The 15,136-nt window shown below is 46.5% G+C and overlaps 1 protein-coding gene across 1 annotated transcript in view; it reads right to left on the bottom strand.

The window, feature by feature from the left end:
• CELF1 (CUGBP Elav-like family member 1) overlaps positions 1 to 10,153 on the bottom strand; it is a 94,229-nt gene extending 84,076 nt beyond the window's left edge. Inside the window, exon 1 of the mRNA XM_012452568.3 lies at positions 10,089 to 10,153. The gene's annotated coding sequence lies outside the window, so the exon portion shown is untranslated. The remainder of the gene's footprint in view (positions 1 to 10,088) is intronic.
• Between the last annotated feature and the right edge of the window lie 4,983 nt (positions 10,154 to 15,136).

Here is a 15,136-nt window from a genome sequence, read left to right as displayed (position 1 = left end):
TTGTTAAAATAATCCTTAATAATCCTTCATCTTTTTTTTTTTAATTAGAGGCAGAGTCCCACTATGTTGTTCCAAGATAGTCTTGAACCCCTAAGCTCAAGGTGATTCTCCCACCTTGGCAAGTATCTGCAATTATTACAGACCCAAGTCACTGGGCCTGGTTTTTTGTTTGTTTGTTTAGACAGAGTCTCACTCTGTTGCCCAGGCTGGAGTACAGTGGCAGGATTCTGGCTCACTGCAACTTCTGCCTCCTGGGTTCAAGTAATTCGCCTGCCTCAACCTCCCAAGTAGCTAGGATTACAGGTGCCCACCACCATGCCCATCTAATTTTTTTATTTTTACTAGAAACAGGGTTTCTCCATATTGTCCAGGCTGCTCTCAAACTCCTGACCTCAGGTGATCCACCCTCCTTGGCCTCCCAAAGTGCTGAGATCACAAGCATGAGCCATCACACCTGGCTGGGCTAATTTTTATATTTTTAGCAGAGACTGGGTTTCATCATGCTGGCCAGGCTGGTCTCAAAACTCCTGACCTCAGGTGACCCACCTGCCTCAGCCTCCCAAAGTGCTGAGATTACAAGTGTGAACCACCACAACCAGCCAAGATAAGCTTTCAAAGCTTTTAAAGCCAGGCCCAAGGGCGCAATCTCACTGCTGCCTTGAGACCTCCAGGGCTTAAGCAATCTGTTCACCTCAGTCTCCTGAGTAGCTAAGACTACATACAGGTGCACACCAGCACATCTGGTAATTTTTGTATTTTTTGTAGAGATGAGGTCTAGCTATGTTGCCCAGGCTGGTCTCAAACTCCTGAGCTCAGTATTGTTACTCTACAGACTTTTTAGAGTTTAGAGTTTGAAGATGGCATATAGGCTAGGAGCAAGCGATGGTGAGGTGTACCAGGGTTTATCGATACAGAACAGGCTCCTCTAGAGGGATACAAAGCACTGCCAATTCCTTTAAGTCTTTTTTTTTCTTTTTTTTTTTTGAGACAGAGTTTCGCTCTCGTTACCCAGGCTGGAGTGCAATGGCGCGATCTCGGCTCACCGCAACCTCCGCCTCCTGGGTTCAGGCAATTCTCCTGCCTCAGCCTCCTGAGTAGCTGGGATTACAGGCACGCGCCACCATGCCCAGCTAATTTTTTGTATTTTTAGTAGAGACGGGGTTTCACCATGTTGACCAGGATGGTCTCGATCTCTTGACCTCGTGATTCACCCTCCTCGGCCTCCCAACGTGCTGGGATTACAGGCGTGAGCCACCGCGCCTGGCTCCTTTGAGTTTTAAGCAATCTGCCTGCCTCAGTCTCCCAAAGTGCTGGGATTACAGGCATGCACCATCATGCCAGCCCCTATCATACATATATGTAAATTTTTTTAAGGGAGAAAAATAGGAGAAAGGCCTTCCATGCAACTCACAGATACTCTCAGTAAGTTTCTTCACACTAGAACAAACTGGGAGACCTATGAGTATCTTTGAAATGTTCATACCTGAAAGTATTATTTATTCTAACTAGGCCATTAATGACAGATTTACAAATTTATCTGTGCACAACATAGAATACCTAGAAACTGGTTCACCTCTCTAACAAAGCCATTCATATATTATAGCTATAAAGCAAAGGCAGAAACTTGTCAACTTTTGTTCTCTTCATGTGATACTTTTCAGTACACAACACATTTTTTGAAAATGCTGTACAAAGACAGGAAATCTGACTAGATTAGAAATTTAAAATGTTATAAACAGTGATTTGCATTATTGTTAGACTACTTTATATGTGCTGACATGTTTGTATTTTTTTTTTTTTTTTGAGACAGAGTTTCGCTCTGTCACCCAACCTGTAGTGCACTGGCATGATCTCGGCTCACCGCAACCTCTGCTCCCAGGTTCAAGCAATTCTCCTGCCTCAGCCTCCCGAGTAACTGGGACTACAGGCTAATTTTTGTATTTTTAGTAGAGATGGGGTTTCATCATATTGGCCAGGAGAGGTGGCTCATGCCTGTAGTCCCAGCTACCTGGGACGTGGAGGTTGCAGTGAGCGGAGATCATGCCACTGCACTCCAGCCTGAGCCACAAGAGCAAGACTCCATCTCAAAAAGAAAAAAAGGAAATTAGTCCTCATACATACTATAACACGATGCATGGACCTTGAAAATAACATGCTAAGTGAAATTAGCCAGACACAAAAAGCCAAGTATTCCATGATTCCAGTTACATGAAATATCTAGAATAGGCAAATTCACAGAAACAAAGATAGATTGAAGGATACCAGAGGCTGGGGGAAGGGGGAAATGGAGAGTTATTGCTTAATGGTTACAGAGGTTCTGCTTGCGGTGATGAAAACATTTTGGAAAGATCACCATGACTATTGCACAACATCTGAATGTAGCTCATGTCACTGAACTGTACATGTAAAATTGGTTAAAATGACCTAAATGTAAGACCTAAAACTATAAAACTCCTAGAAGAAAATGTAGAGGGAAAACTTCATAATACTGGATTTGGCAATGATTTCATGGATATGACACCAAATGCACACGCAACAAAACCAGAAATAAACAAATGGGACTATATCAGACATAAAACATTTTGTGTATCAAAAGATACAATCGCTGGGCGTGGTGGCTCATGCCTATAATCCCAGCACTTTGGGAGGCCGAGGCGGGTGGATCACGAGGTCAAGAGATCGAGACCATCCTGGTCAACATGGTAAAACCCCATCTCTACTAAAAATACAAAAATTAGCTGGGCATGGTGGCGCATGCCTGTAGTCCCAGCTACTCGGGAGGCTAAGGTAGGAGAATTGCTTGAACCCAGGAGGCGGAGGTTGCGGTGAGCCGAGATCGCGCCATTGCACTGCAGCCTGGGTAACGAGCGAAACTCTGTCTCAAAAAAAGAAAAAAAAATTTAAAAAAAAAGACACAATCAACGAAGTGAAAAAACAACCTACAGAATGGGAGAAAATATCTGCAAATCATGTATCTAATAAGGTGTTAATATCCAGAAAGAAAATATATAAGCTGGGTGCAGTAGCTAATGCCTGTAATCCTAGTGCTTTGGGAGGATGAGGTGGGCTGATCACCTGAGGTTAGGAGTTTGAGACCCGCCTGAACAACATGGTGAAAATCCACCTCTACTAAAAATACAAAAATTTGCCAGGTGTAGTGGTGCATGCCTGTAGTCCCAACTATTTGGGAGCCTGAGACAGGAGAATCACTTGAAGGGTGGGGCGGGGCAGGGGGTAGCAGTTGCAGTGAGCTGAGATTGCGCCACTGTACTCCAGTGTGGGGGACAGAGCGAGACTCTGTCTCAAAAAAAAAAAAAAATCCAGAATATAAAGAACTTCTACAATTCAACAATACAAAATCAAATAATATAATTTAAAAAATGGGAAAGGAGGCTGGGCACGGTGGCTCACACCTGTAATCCCAGCACTTTGCGAGGCTGAGACATGTAGATCACGAGGTAAGGAGTTCAAGACCAGCCTGACCAACATGTTGAAACCCTGTCTCTACTAAAAACACAAAAATTAGCTGGGTGTAGTGGCACATGCCTGTAATCTCAGCTACTTGGGAGGCTGAGGCAGGAGAATTGCTTAAACCCGGGAGGTAGAGGTTGCAGTGAGCCAAGATCGGCCATTGCACTCCAGCCCGGGTGACAGAGCACGACTCCGTCTCAGAAAAAAAAAAAAACGAAATGGCCTTGAACAGACATTTCTCCAAAGATAATATATAAATAAATGGCCAAAAAGTATATGAAAAGATGTTCAACATCACTAGTCAGCAGAGATTTACAAATCAAAACCACCACAATGAGATATCTCACACCCATTAAGATGGCCATCGGGCCGGGCGCGGTGGCTCAAGCCTGTAATCCCAGCACTTTGGGAGGCTGAGGCGGGTGGATCACGAGGTCAAGAGATCGAGACCATCCTGGTCAACATGGTGAAACCCCGTCTCTACTAATACAAAAAATTAGCTGGGCATGGTGGCGCGTGCCTGTAATCCCAGCTACTCAGGTGGCTGAGGCAGGAGAATTGCTTGAACCCAGGAGGCGGAGGTTGCGGTGAGCCGAGATCGCGCCATTGCACTCCAGCCTGGGTAACAAGAGCGAAACTCCGTCTCAAAAAAAAAAAAAAAAAAAAAAAAAAAAAAAAAAAAAAAGATGGCCATCAAAAAAAAAAAGTATTGGCAAGGATGTGGAGAGACTGGAACTCTTGTGTACTACTGGCGAGACTGTAAAATGGTGCATGTGCTATGGAAAGTAGTACAGGGGTTCTTCAAAAAAAAAAAAAAAATCCAGTGGCCTGGGTTCTTTCAAAATAATAATAATTAAAAATAGAATTATCACTTGACCCAGCAATCTCATTTTGAGGTATACATCCAAAACAACTGAAAGCAGAGGCTCAAATAACTATTTGCACACCCATGGTCACAGCAGCACTATTTGCAATAACCAAGAGGCAGTTGCAACCTAAAAGTCCATTAGTGGGTGCAGTGCATAAACAATATGATATATACATCCAATGGAGTATTATCCTTAAAAAGGAAATAAATCCAGTCACATGCTACAACATGGATGAGTCTTGAGGACATCACATTAAAATAAGTCTGTCACAAAAAACAGACATGGCAGGATTCACTTACATGAGATTATCTGAAGTAGTCAAATTTGTAGAAACAGAAATAATGGTGGTTACCAGGGGCTAGGGGAGGGGGAAAAGGGGAGCTGTTGTTTAATAGGTGTAGAGTTTCGGATATACAAGATGAAAAACTCACACATCTGTTTCCCAATAGCGTGAATGTACTTAATGTCACAGAACTGTAAACTTAAAAATAGCTAAGGCCGGGCCCAGTGGCTCATGCCTGTAATCCCAGCACTTTGGGAGGCTGAGGCGAGCGGAACACCTGAAGAGTTTGAGACCAGCCTGGCCAACATTGTGAAACTCTGTCCCTATTAAATATAGGGAAATTAGCTGGGCATGGTGTTCGGCGCCTGTAATCCCAACTACTCAGGAGGCTGAGGCAGGAGAATCGCTTGAACTCGGGAGGCGGAGATTGCAGTGAGCTGAGATCACGATACTGCACTCCAGCCTAGGCAACAAAGTGAGATTCTGTCTCAAAAAAAAAAAAGGAAAAAATACTGACCAGGCGCGGTGGCTCAAGCCTGTAATCCTAGCACCTTGGGAGGCCATGGCAGGTGGATCACCTGAGGTCAGGAGTTCGAGACAAGCCTGGCCAAAATGGTGAAACCCCATTTCTACTAAAAATACAAATTAGGCACTTTGGGAGGCCGAGGCGGGGGCATCACGAGGTCAAGAGATCGAGTCCATCCTGGTCAACATGGTGAAACCCCGTCTCTACTAAAAATACAAAAAATTAGCTGGGCATAGTGGCGCGTGCCTGTAATTCTAGCTTCTCAGGAGGCTGAGGCAGGAGAATTGCCTGAACCCAGGAGGCGGAGGTTGTGGTGAGCCGAGATCGCGCCATTGCACTCCAGCCTGGGTAAGAAGAGCGTAACTCCGTCTCAAAAAAAAAAAAAAAATACAAATACAAATTAGCTGGGCATGGTGGTTCATGCCTGTAATCCCAGCTACTCCAGAGGCTGAGGCAGGAGAATCACTTGGATCAGGAGACGGGCTACAGTGAGCCAAGATCGCTCTACTGCACTCCAGCCTGGGCAGCAAAGTGAGACTCCATCTAAAAAAAAAAAAAAAATTTTAGGTGTGGTGACACACACACCTGTGGTCCCAGCTACTTGGAGGCTGAGGTGGAAGGACTGCTTGAGCTTGGAAGTTAAGGCTGCAGTGAGCCATGGTCATGCTACTGTACTCCAGCCTGGGTAACAGAGTGAGAACTGTCTCAAAAGATAAACAAACAGGCTGGGCGCAGTGGCTCACACCTGTAATCCCAACACTTTCGGAGGCTAAGACAGGAAGATCATTTGAGCCCAGAAGTTCAAGACTGTACCCCTGTACTCTGGCTTGGGCAAAAGAGACCCTGTCTCAGGAAAAAGAAAAAAAGAAAAAAAGAAAAAAAAAAAAAGCAGAGCAATCTGGCAAAGACCTGAGCAGAGAGAGCAAAGACCTGAGCAAAGAGAGAAGTCTAGTTCCAGGTGACAGCTCTTCTCTTTCCAAGGCACTCTATCACCACCACCTTCACAGTCTCACAAGGAAAGAGTTAAATAAGCTGCAGTGGCAGTCACAGGAAGGCACATGGAATTTAAGACTCACACTCTATATTTAGCAGCAGACCCCAAATCTTTGTTAAGGGAAAAAAAGAAAATCACAATCACAATAAGTGTTAGGTCTCTGCCACTTTCCTTTCCTTCTCCTATTCCAGCTCAGCTTATGTTATTTTTATGTTTTTTTTTCTTGAAACGCAGTCTTGCTCTGTTATCTAGGCTGGAGTGCAGTGGTGCACCTCATTTTTTAGTATTTTTAGTAGAGATGAGGCTTTGCCATGTTGGCCAGGCTGGTCTCAAACTCCTGACCTCAAGTGATCTGCCCACCTTGGCCTCCCAAAGTGCTGGGATTACAGGTGTGAGCCATTGCTTCTAGCCTCAGCTTACATTTAAAAAGAGAAACTTCTCTGCTCCTGTGCTAGGATATCCACTAACCTATCTCTTATGGGCAGAAGCTATTAAATACAGAACACCATTAAAAATGTGCTTGTTGGTGAGGCATGGTGGCTCACGCCTGTAATCCCAGCACTTTGGGAGACTGAGGTGGGCGGATAACCTGAGGTCAGGAGTTCAAGATCAGCCTGGCCAACGTGGCGATACCTTGTCTCTACTGAAAATGTGGTGATACCTTGTCTCTACTGAAAATACAAAAATTGCCGGGCACGGTGGCTCAAGCCTGTAATCCCAGCACTTTGGGAGGCCGAGGCGGGTGGATCACAAGGTCAAGAGATCGAGACCATCCTGGTCAACATGGTGAAACCCCGTCTCTACTAATACAAAAAAATTAGCTGGGCGTGGTGGCGCGTGCCTGTAATCCCAGCTACTCAGGAGGCTGAGGCAGGAGAATTGCCTGAACCCAGGAGGCGGAGGTTGCGGTGAGCGGAGATCGCGCCATTGCACTCCAGTCTGGGTAACAAGAGCGAAACTCCGTCTCAAAAAAAAAAAAAAAGATTAAAAAAAATAAATAAATAAAAATAAAAAAAAAAAGAAAATACAAAAATTAGCCCGGCGTGGTGGCAGGCGCCTGTAATCCCAGCTACTTGGGAGGCTGAGGCAGAAGAACTGCTTGAACCCAGGAGGTGGAGGTTGCAGTGAGACAAGATCGCACCAGTGCACAGTCTGGGTGACAGAGCAAGATTCCATGGGGTGGAGTGGGGTGTAGGGGGCAGGGGCAGGGAACCATCACAAAACTGTGACTAAGATAAGCCTATTATGGGAAGATAATAAGCATTTCTACAGCATATAAAAAGGATGGACAAGATAAAGACTTAACATTGCCGGGCCCAATGGATCACGCCTATAATCCCAGCACTTTCAGAGGCCGAGGCGGGTGGATCACGAGGTCAAGAGATCAAGACCATCCTGGTCAACATGATGAAACCCTGTCTCTACTAAAAATACAAAAATTAGCTGGGCATGGTGGCGCGCACCTGTAGTCCCAGCTACTCGGGAGGCTGAGGCAGGAGAATTGCTTGAACCCAGAAGTCGGAGGTTGCAGTGAGCCGAGATCGCGCCATTGCACTCCAGCCTGGGTAACAAGAGTGAAACTCCGTCTCAAAAAAAAAAAAAAAAGACTTAACATTAAAAATCATCTCTGAGTGGTGGCGCTATGGGTAAGTTTCTTCCTTTTCTGACTTACCTGTATTTTTTATAATGAATCTGTAACTTCTGTAGTAAGAAAAATAATGGAAATCTTTAGAAAAATAAATCATTTTGGCTAAAAACTTCATTGTCTGCCTATTACATCACGGGTATTTCACCATGTTACTAAACCTGAACTGATACCATGTGAGACATGCTGTTTCTTTCATTCTGCAGGTGAGAATAAACTGAGGAGCAGAACAGTTGAGTGACTTGCCAAAGTTTTATAACTAGTAAATGACAAAGCAAGGATTATGATCCAGGCCTAGTTCTAACTTCGAGTCAGGATCCTTTCCCATTTCATTACAACTCAAAGACTGCATCATTACTCATGATATAGTTTAAAAAAATAATAATAACCTTGGACAAGTAAGTCACTTAACTTCTAGGGCCCTCAATTCCCTCATCTAAAAAGTAAAGAGGTTCAAGAAAAGATATTCCAACTCTAACAGCCTCTCCTGCTTCTGGATCTTAAATCTAGAACACATTCCATTTTGCGGAAACAGATTCCAATCAAAAGAAAACCCTGGGTTTTCTTTAAAGGGGCCAGAATGAATGGTTGAAGAGAAATTGAGGCCTATGCTCTGGGCCAAAGGCCATTCTTAATGGAAACAGGTGGTGGACTGTCATGAGGAAAGAACCACTAGGGGAACCATAATCTTCCTGGTTAAAGCAACAGCTGAAAGCTCCAGCTTTGCTTTACCAACAGCGCTGCTTCAATCTTGGCTAACTCATGATCAGAAACCACATACTAGGTAAGTAAAGCTAGACGAAAGACGAAAATCACCGTAGCAACAGTTTGTGCATGCTATTGTAACTGTGATTTTTCTGAGTGGACTCATTAATGTTAAAACAGAAAGGTTGACTTCTAAATGGAGACGCCTTCATTCTTCTCACCAAGGATGAATGGGGAAGCTGAAACTTCCATAGCACTCGGAGAAAAAGCTACACTTGTGGGAAAGGGGAAAGCATCCAAATAAAGCCTTCCCAATTCACGGAAAATCAAAGACAGTGAAAAGACCTTTAAAAGGTGAAGTTCCGGCCGGGCGCCAGTATTTTGGAAGGTCGAGGCGGGAGGATCACCTGAGGTCGGGAGTTTGAGAACACCTGACTAACATGGAGAAACCCCCGTTTTTAACAAAAATACAAAAATGTGCCTGTAATCCCAGCTACTCGGGAGGCTGAGGCAGGAGAATAGCTTGAACCCAGGAGGCGGAGGCTGCGGTGAGCCGAGATGGCGCCACTGCACTCCAGTCTGGGAAACAAGAGAGAAACTCCGTCTCAAAAAAAAAAAAAAAAGGTAAAGTTCCTGTAAAACATTCATTGGGTATTTGTAACCTCTTACAATGCACACATTATAAAACATTTCATGCTCTTTAAAACTGTTATACAGCCTTTTTGCTGGAAGGTAATAAACCTACAGCATTAACTCTCCTGGCGAGAAAGAGATTCTATTTTGTGGAAACAGATTCCGACCAAAATCTCACCACATTCCCCTCAACTATGAGTATGAGCCTAAACCAATGAGAAGCTCCTTGGAGCAGGTGAAGTGGTCTCGGAGAATTAAAACAACATCCTGCCCGGAGGACCACAACCAAGACACCACCGGCTTTAAATTCAAAGCCTGGTCCCTAGCGAAGAAAGCGCTTTAATGTGCTCCCCGCGCTTCCCGGTGCGAGGTTCCTGCCCAGCAACTAGGCCACGACTGGGTGAGCACCTGATGCGGGGGGAGGGCGAGCCAAGGCCTTAGCGGATCTGGAGCGAGGAACGAGGGGCTCTCGAAGCTCTGAAAAAGCGCTGCCTTCTAGGGGCGGGGATCCTTCGGCACCCACAGAAGTGGACACCAAGAACACGTGAGGCGACAGGGGCAGAGATGGGGTGTCCCGGGCAGGTACCCTGGGTCCAGCACGGCAGCCAAAAAGTAGAGAGAAAAGACGGTGGTTTTGGGCAGGGCACAAGGCCTCTGAGCTCAGAGGGTGAAGGTAAAGGGCGCGGGGAAGGAAGCCAGGCCACGAGGAGGGCGGGTCTCCCTGGGCGCTGAGGCACGCGCCAGGCAAGCGCGACAGGACCCGGGAACCCGGGGACCCTGACATGCGGGAGGAGATCGCAGCCCTGCCCCAGGGCGCAGAGAACAAGGAGCGGCCGCGCCCGGCGAGCCCTGTGTGACCCGGGGCCTCCTGAATCGGACCCGCCCCGCGGCGCCTCCCTCTTGCCTTCTTTCCCTCCCTCCCTCCTTCCCGAGGCCCGTTATCCTGCGACCGCAGCACTCACCAGCGGCTGCACCTGAGCCCGCCGCTGCCTCAGCTGCTGCCTGAGCCTCCGCAGCCGCCGCCGCCGCCGCCGCCTCGCTGCTGAGGCCGAATCCCGGGGGAGCCTCCGCGTCCCGCCGCCGCTGCCGCTGCCGCCAGAGCAGAACACCCCAAAATGGCGGCACTTCCGGCACCTACCACCGGCGGGGAGGGCAGAGGAGGAGGGGGAGCTCGGCGAGGGGGAACGTATCACCGCAGCGCCGCCTGCAGCGTAGATGCGAGCGGAGCGCGGCGTAGGGGCGGGCCGAGCGCCGGACGCTGCAGCGCCCCCTCGGGCTGGGGAGTGGAGGAGCAGCCGCGTCTAAGCCCCTGGGGCCGCGGGCGGAGCCCTCCGCCATGGGAGCTGCAGGGGGGCATCTCTTTGTCTTCGAGCCCTACTGGAGGGAAGAGCAGGACCTGGGAATCTAAAGTTCTCGACTCCGCCCACCGCACTCACAGGAGCTCTAGATGACCCTGGTCGACAAGGAGGCACCCCTACTGGGCACTGAATATGAGTATAATAAGATATTTGTTGAATAAATGGATGAGTGAAGGAGTGAATGGTGCTTGGCCAGCGCTGGACACATGGCATGCCCCTTTTTGCCCAGCAGACAAGCAACAGCATCCAGGCCTGCCTTCTTTGCTGGGATGTGGATATGTCTGTTGCAAGTTCAGAGAGTGCCTTTTAGCAAGATAATCAGTGTGAAGGCATAACCTGGCAACAATCACGGCGACACCAGGAAGTTCACAAGGATTATATTAAGAGAATGATTGCTCAGCCATAACCTGCTTTTCCCAGAAAAAAAAAAAATATATATATATATATATTTTTTTTTTTTTGAGACGGAGTTTCGCTCTTGTTTCCCAGGCTGGAGTGCAATGGCGCGATCTCGGCTCACCGCAACCTCCACCTCCTGGGTTCAAGTGATTCTCCTGCCTCAGCCTCCCGAGTAGCTGGGACTACAGGTGCACGCCACCAGGCCCAGCTAATTTTTGTATTTTTAGTAGAGACGGGGTTTCACCTTGTTGACCAGGATGGTCTCGATCTCTTGACCTCGTGATCCACCCACCTCGGCCTCCCAAAGTGCTGGGATTATAGGCGTGAGCCACCGCGCCCGGCCATATATATATTTTTTTTTAACAACTCATGTGTTCGGAGTTACTCAGGAATCCCTGGGTCTAGATGGAACGCCAATAGTACATTTTGTTATTGTTTAAGCAACATTTATTCTGTAGGTTCCAGACCTTGTGAGGCAGTTAAATGCAGATTAAGAAAAAAACTTTGTTCTGGAAGCTTCTGGCCCCATCGACATGCAAATAACTCATGGGATGGTTTCTCTGTAACATCATCTGGCTTCCCAGAGAATATAATTTTTATACCCACAAATACTGATTAAACCCTATCTTACCACAAACAACAAATGGGTTTCCAAGCAGAAGCCTTAAGGGTTTTCCTCTTTCGCCTTTGGGGGTGGGGGGAACTAACCACAGTTTTTCTGGTACTATATAGCCCTTAAATTGTACATGATCATATTCCCTAATTGTACTGGGTACTTTTATATACATTCATAATGCTGATATATGATCTTGTTAATATTTTACAAGACTGAAAACATTCTATATAGACCATTATAGCTTACAGAATGTTGTCAAAAATATTACCATATATTTGTCACCCAGCTGCTATAGGTTGTAGAAATGTTTCAAGCAGAGAATCTGTCTCCTTTTGTGCTCCATAGAATCATGTGGATATCCACATGGCTCACTTCCTCACCTCCTTCAGACTTTGACTTAAATGTCACCTTCTTAGTCCAGCCTTCCCTATTTTAAATTGCTTGCATGCATATTTTAAATTGCATATGCACATACACGCACCCATGCTTTTAATCCATCTTTTTATTTTTATCCAAAACACTTATCATTATCTAACACAGTATTTTTTTTTTTTTTTTGAGACTGAGTCTTGCTTTTTCGCCAGACTGGAGTGCAGTGGCACAATCTTGGCTCACTGCAACCTCTGTCTCCCAGGTTCAAGCGATTCCCCTGTCTCAGCTTCCTGAGTAGCTGGAACTACAGGCAGATGCCACCAGGCCTGGCTAATTTTTTGTATTTTAGTAGAGACGGGGTTTCACCATGGCCAGGATGGTCTCAATCTCCTGACCTCGTGATTTGCCTGCCTCAGTTTCCCAAAGTGCTGGGATTACAGGCCTGAGCCACTGCACCTGGCCTCACAGTATATTTTGTACTTACATATTTTACTTGTTTTATTGACTAGCCCAGAAGGTAAACCAAAAGGTAAACTTCATGAGGATAGAGGTATTGTCTGTTTTTTGTTTTTTTTTTTGAGACGGAGTTTCGCTCTTGTTACCCAGGCTGGAGTGCAATGGCGCGATCTCGGCTCACCGCAACCTCCGCCTCCTGGGTTCAGGCAATTCTCCTGCCTCAGCCTCCTGAGTAGCTGGGATTACAGGCACACGCCACCATGCCCAGCTAATTTTTTGTATTAGTAGAGACAGGGTTTCACCATGTTGACCAGGATGGTCTCGATCTCTTGAACTCGTGATCCACCCGCCTCGGCCTCCCAAAGTGCTGGGATTACAGGCTTGAGCCACCGCGCCCGGCCTGTCTGTTTTTTGTTTGATTGGTTTGGTTTGGTTTTTTGAGATTATAGGTATGAGCCAGCCTATTTATTTTTCTTTTTAAAGAGACAAGATATCACTATATTGCCCAGGCTAGTGTGTAGTGGCTCTTCACGGGCATGATTCCACTACAGATGAGCACAGGAGTTTTGACCTGTTCCATTTCCATCCTGAGACGGTTTACCACTCCTTAGGCAACCTGGTGGTCCCCCACTCTCTTGAGGTCACGATGTTGATGCCAAATTTAGTGCAGACACCCGATCGACATAGTGCACTATAGCCCAGAACTCTTGGATTCAAGCAATCCCCCTGCCTCAGCCTCCTGAGTAGTTGGGACTACAGGCACATGCTACCTCGCCCTGCCCTTGTCTCTAAAAGAAAGAATGAAAATGCTTAAGTCCGGGTGGTGCTGCGAGCATCACACTGCATCACTTCTGGAAGCCTATAGCCTATGACGTCAGGTTGTCCTGCTTTTAATAACAGACTCATCAGTGGTTGAGGTGACCTCAGCCTGATCCCTCTATGGTCAAGTTTCCTATGAGCGTTTCATCTAATGCTTGTATCCATTGATGACTATTGACTAGATCTGTTATTTTACCAAAATGCTGATTTTCTGATTCTATACTTCTTTCCATATTTACCAGCAGGAAGTCTCTTGTAAAGAACTTTCAGCCAGGTGCGGTGGCTCACACCTGTAATCCCAGCATTTTGGGAGGCCAACGTGGGCAGATCACGAGGTCAGGAGTTCAAGACCAGCCTGGCCAACATAGTGAAACCCCATCTCTACTAAAAATACAAAAATTAGGCTGGGCATGGCGGCTCACACCTGTAATCCCAGCATTTTGGAAGACCTCAGATCACCTGAGGTCAAGAGTTTGAGACCAGCCTGGCCAACATGGTAGAACCCCATCTCTAAAAAAAAAAAATACAAAAATATAAAAATTAGCTGGATATGGTGGCACATGCCTGTAGTCCCAGCTACTCAGGAGGCTGAGGCAGGAGAATCGCCTGAACCTGGGAGGAGTTTGCTGTGAGCCAAGATTGTACCACCACACTCCAACCTGGGTGACAGAGTGAGACTCCCTCTCAAAAAAACAAAAAAAAGAACTTTCTCTCACCAGTAGGATTTTGGTTACCCTGAAATACGGTTCATAGAGGAAAGACAATAGAGGGCAGGAATTTTTGTCTATTTTGTTCACTGATATAGTTCAAGTAATGGAAGATTGTTTGGAAAATACAGGCTACTCAGTACTTTATTTTTTTTTTGAGACAGGTTCTTGCTCTGTCACCCAGGCTGGCAGGCAGTGGCATAATCATGGCTCACTGCAGCCTTGACCTCTCTGGCTTAGGTGATCTTCCTATCTCAGCCTCTCCAGTAGCTGGGACCACAGACACACCCCCCATCACATCTGGTTATTTTTAAAATTACTTATAGGGATGGCGTCTCCCTATGTTACCCAGGCTGATCCTGAATTCCTGCACTCAAGCAGTACTCCCACCTCAGCCTCCTAAAGTGCTGGATTTACAGGTGTCAACCTTTGCTCGGCCAGTAAATATTTTTGAATTGAACCAAATTCCTTATATTGGAATACTATGTAACTTTTTTTTTTGAGACAGAGTCTTACTCTCTGGCCAGGCTGGAGTCCAGTGGCACAGCTTGCTCACTTTAGCCTTGACCTCTTGGGTGCAGGTGAACCTACCATCTCAGCCTCCCAAGTAGCTGGGACTACAGGCATGTGCCACCATGCCCAAGTAATTTTTAATTTTTTGTAGAGATGGGGTCTCACTCCGTTGCCCAGGCTGATCTTAAACTTCTGGGCTCAAGCGATCCTCCCACCTCAGGTAGATGTGAGCCATGGCACCTGGCCTATGTAACTTATTGAAAAGAATAAAGTAAATCAGGCCGAGTGGGGTGGCTCAAGCCTATAATTCCAGCACTTTGGGAGGCCAAGGCAGGTGGATCATGAGGTCAGGAGTTCAAGACCAGCCTGGCCAAGGTAGTGAAACCCCGTCTCTACTAAAAATAAAAAAAATTAGCCGGCATGGTGGCGCACGCCTGTAATCCCAGCTACTTGGGAGGCTGAGGTGGAGAACTGCTTAAACCCGGGAGGCGGAGGTTGCAGTGAGTTCACACCACTGCACTCCAGCCTGGATGACAGGGAGACTCCATCCCAAAAAAAAGAAAAAAAAAGAATAAAGTAAATCTACCTTTATTGCATCAACATGGTATAATATTCATAAATATCATTGAGTGAAAAAAGCAGAGGCTGGGTGCAGTGGCCCATGCCTGTAATCCTAGAACTTTGGGAGGCTGAAGTAGGTGGATCACTTGGGGTCAGGAGTTCGAGACCAGCCTGGCCAATATGGTGAAATCCCTTCTCTACTAAAAATA

The sequence above is a fragment of the Aotus nancymaae genome, unplaced genomic scaffold (genome assembly GCF_030222135.1).
Source record: "Aotus nancymaae isolate 86718 unplaced genomic scaffold, 86718_ANA_hifiasm-v0.15.2.pri h1tg000059l, whole genome shotgun sequence".
NCBI lineage: Eukaryota > Metazoa > Chordata > Mammalia > Primates > Aotidae > Aotus > Aotus nancymaae.
This window is presented reverse-complemented; position numbering and strand designations above follow the sequence as displayed.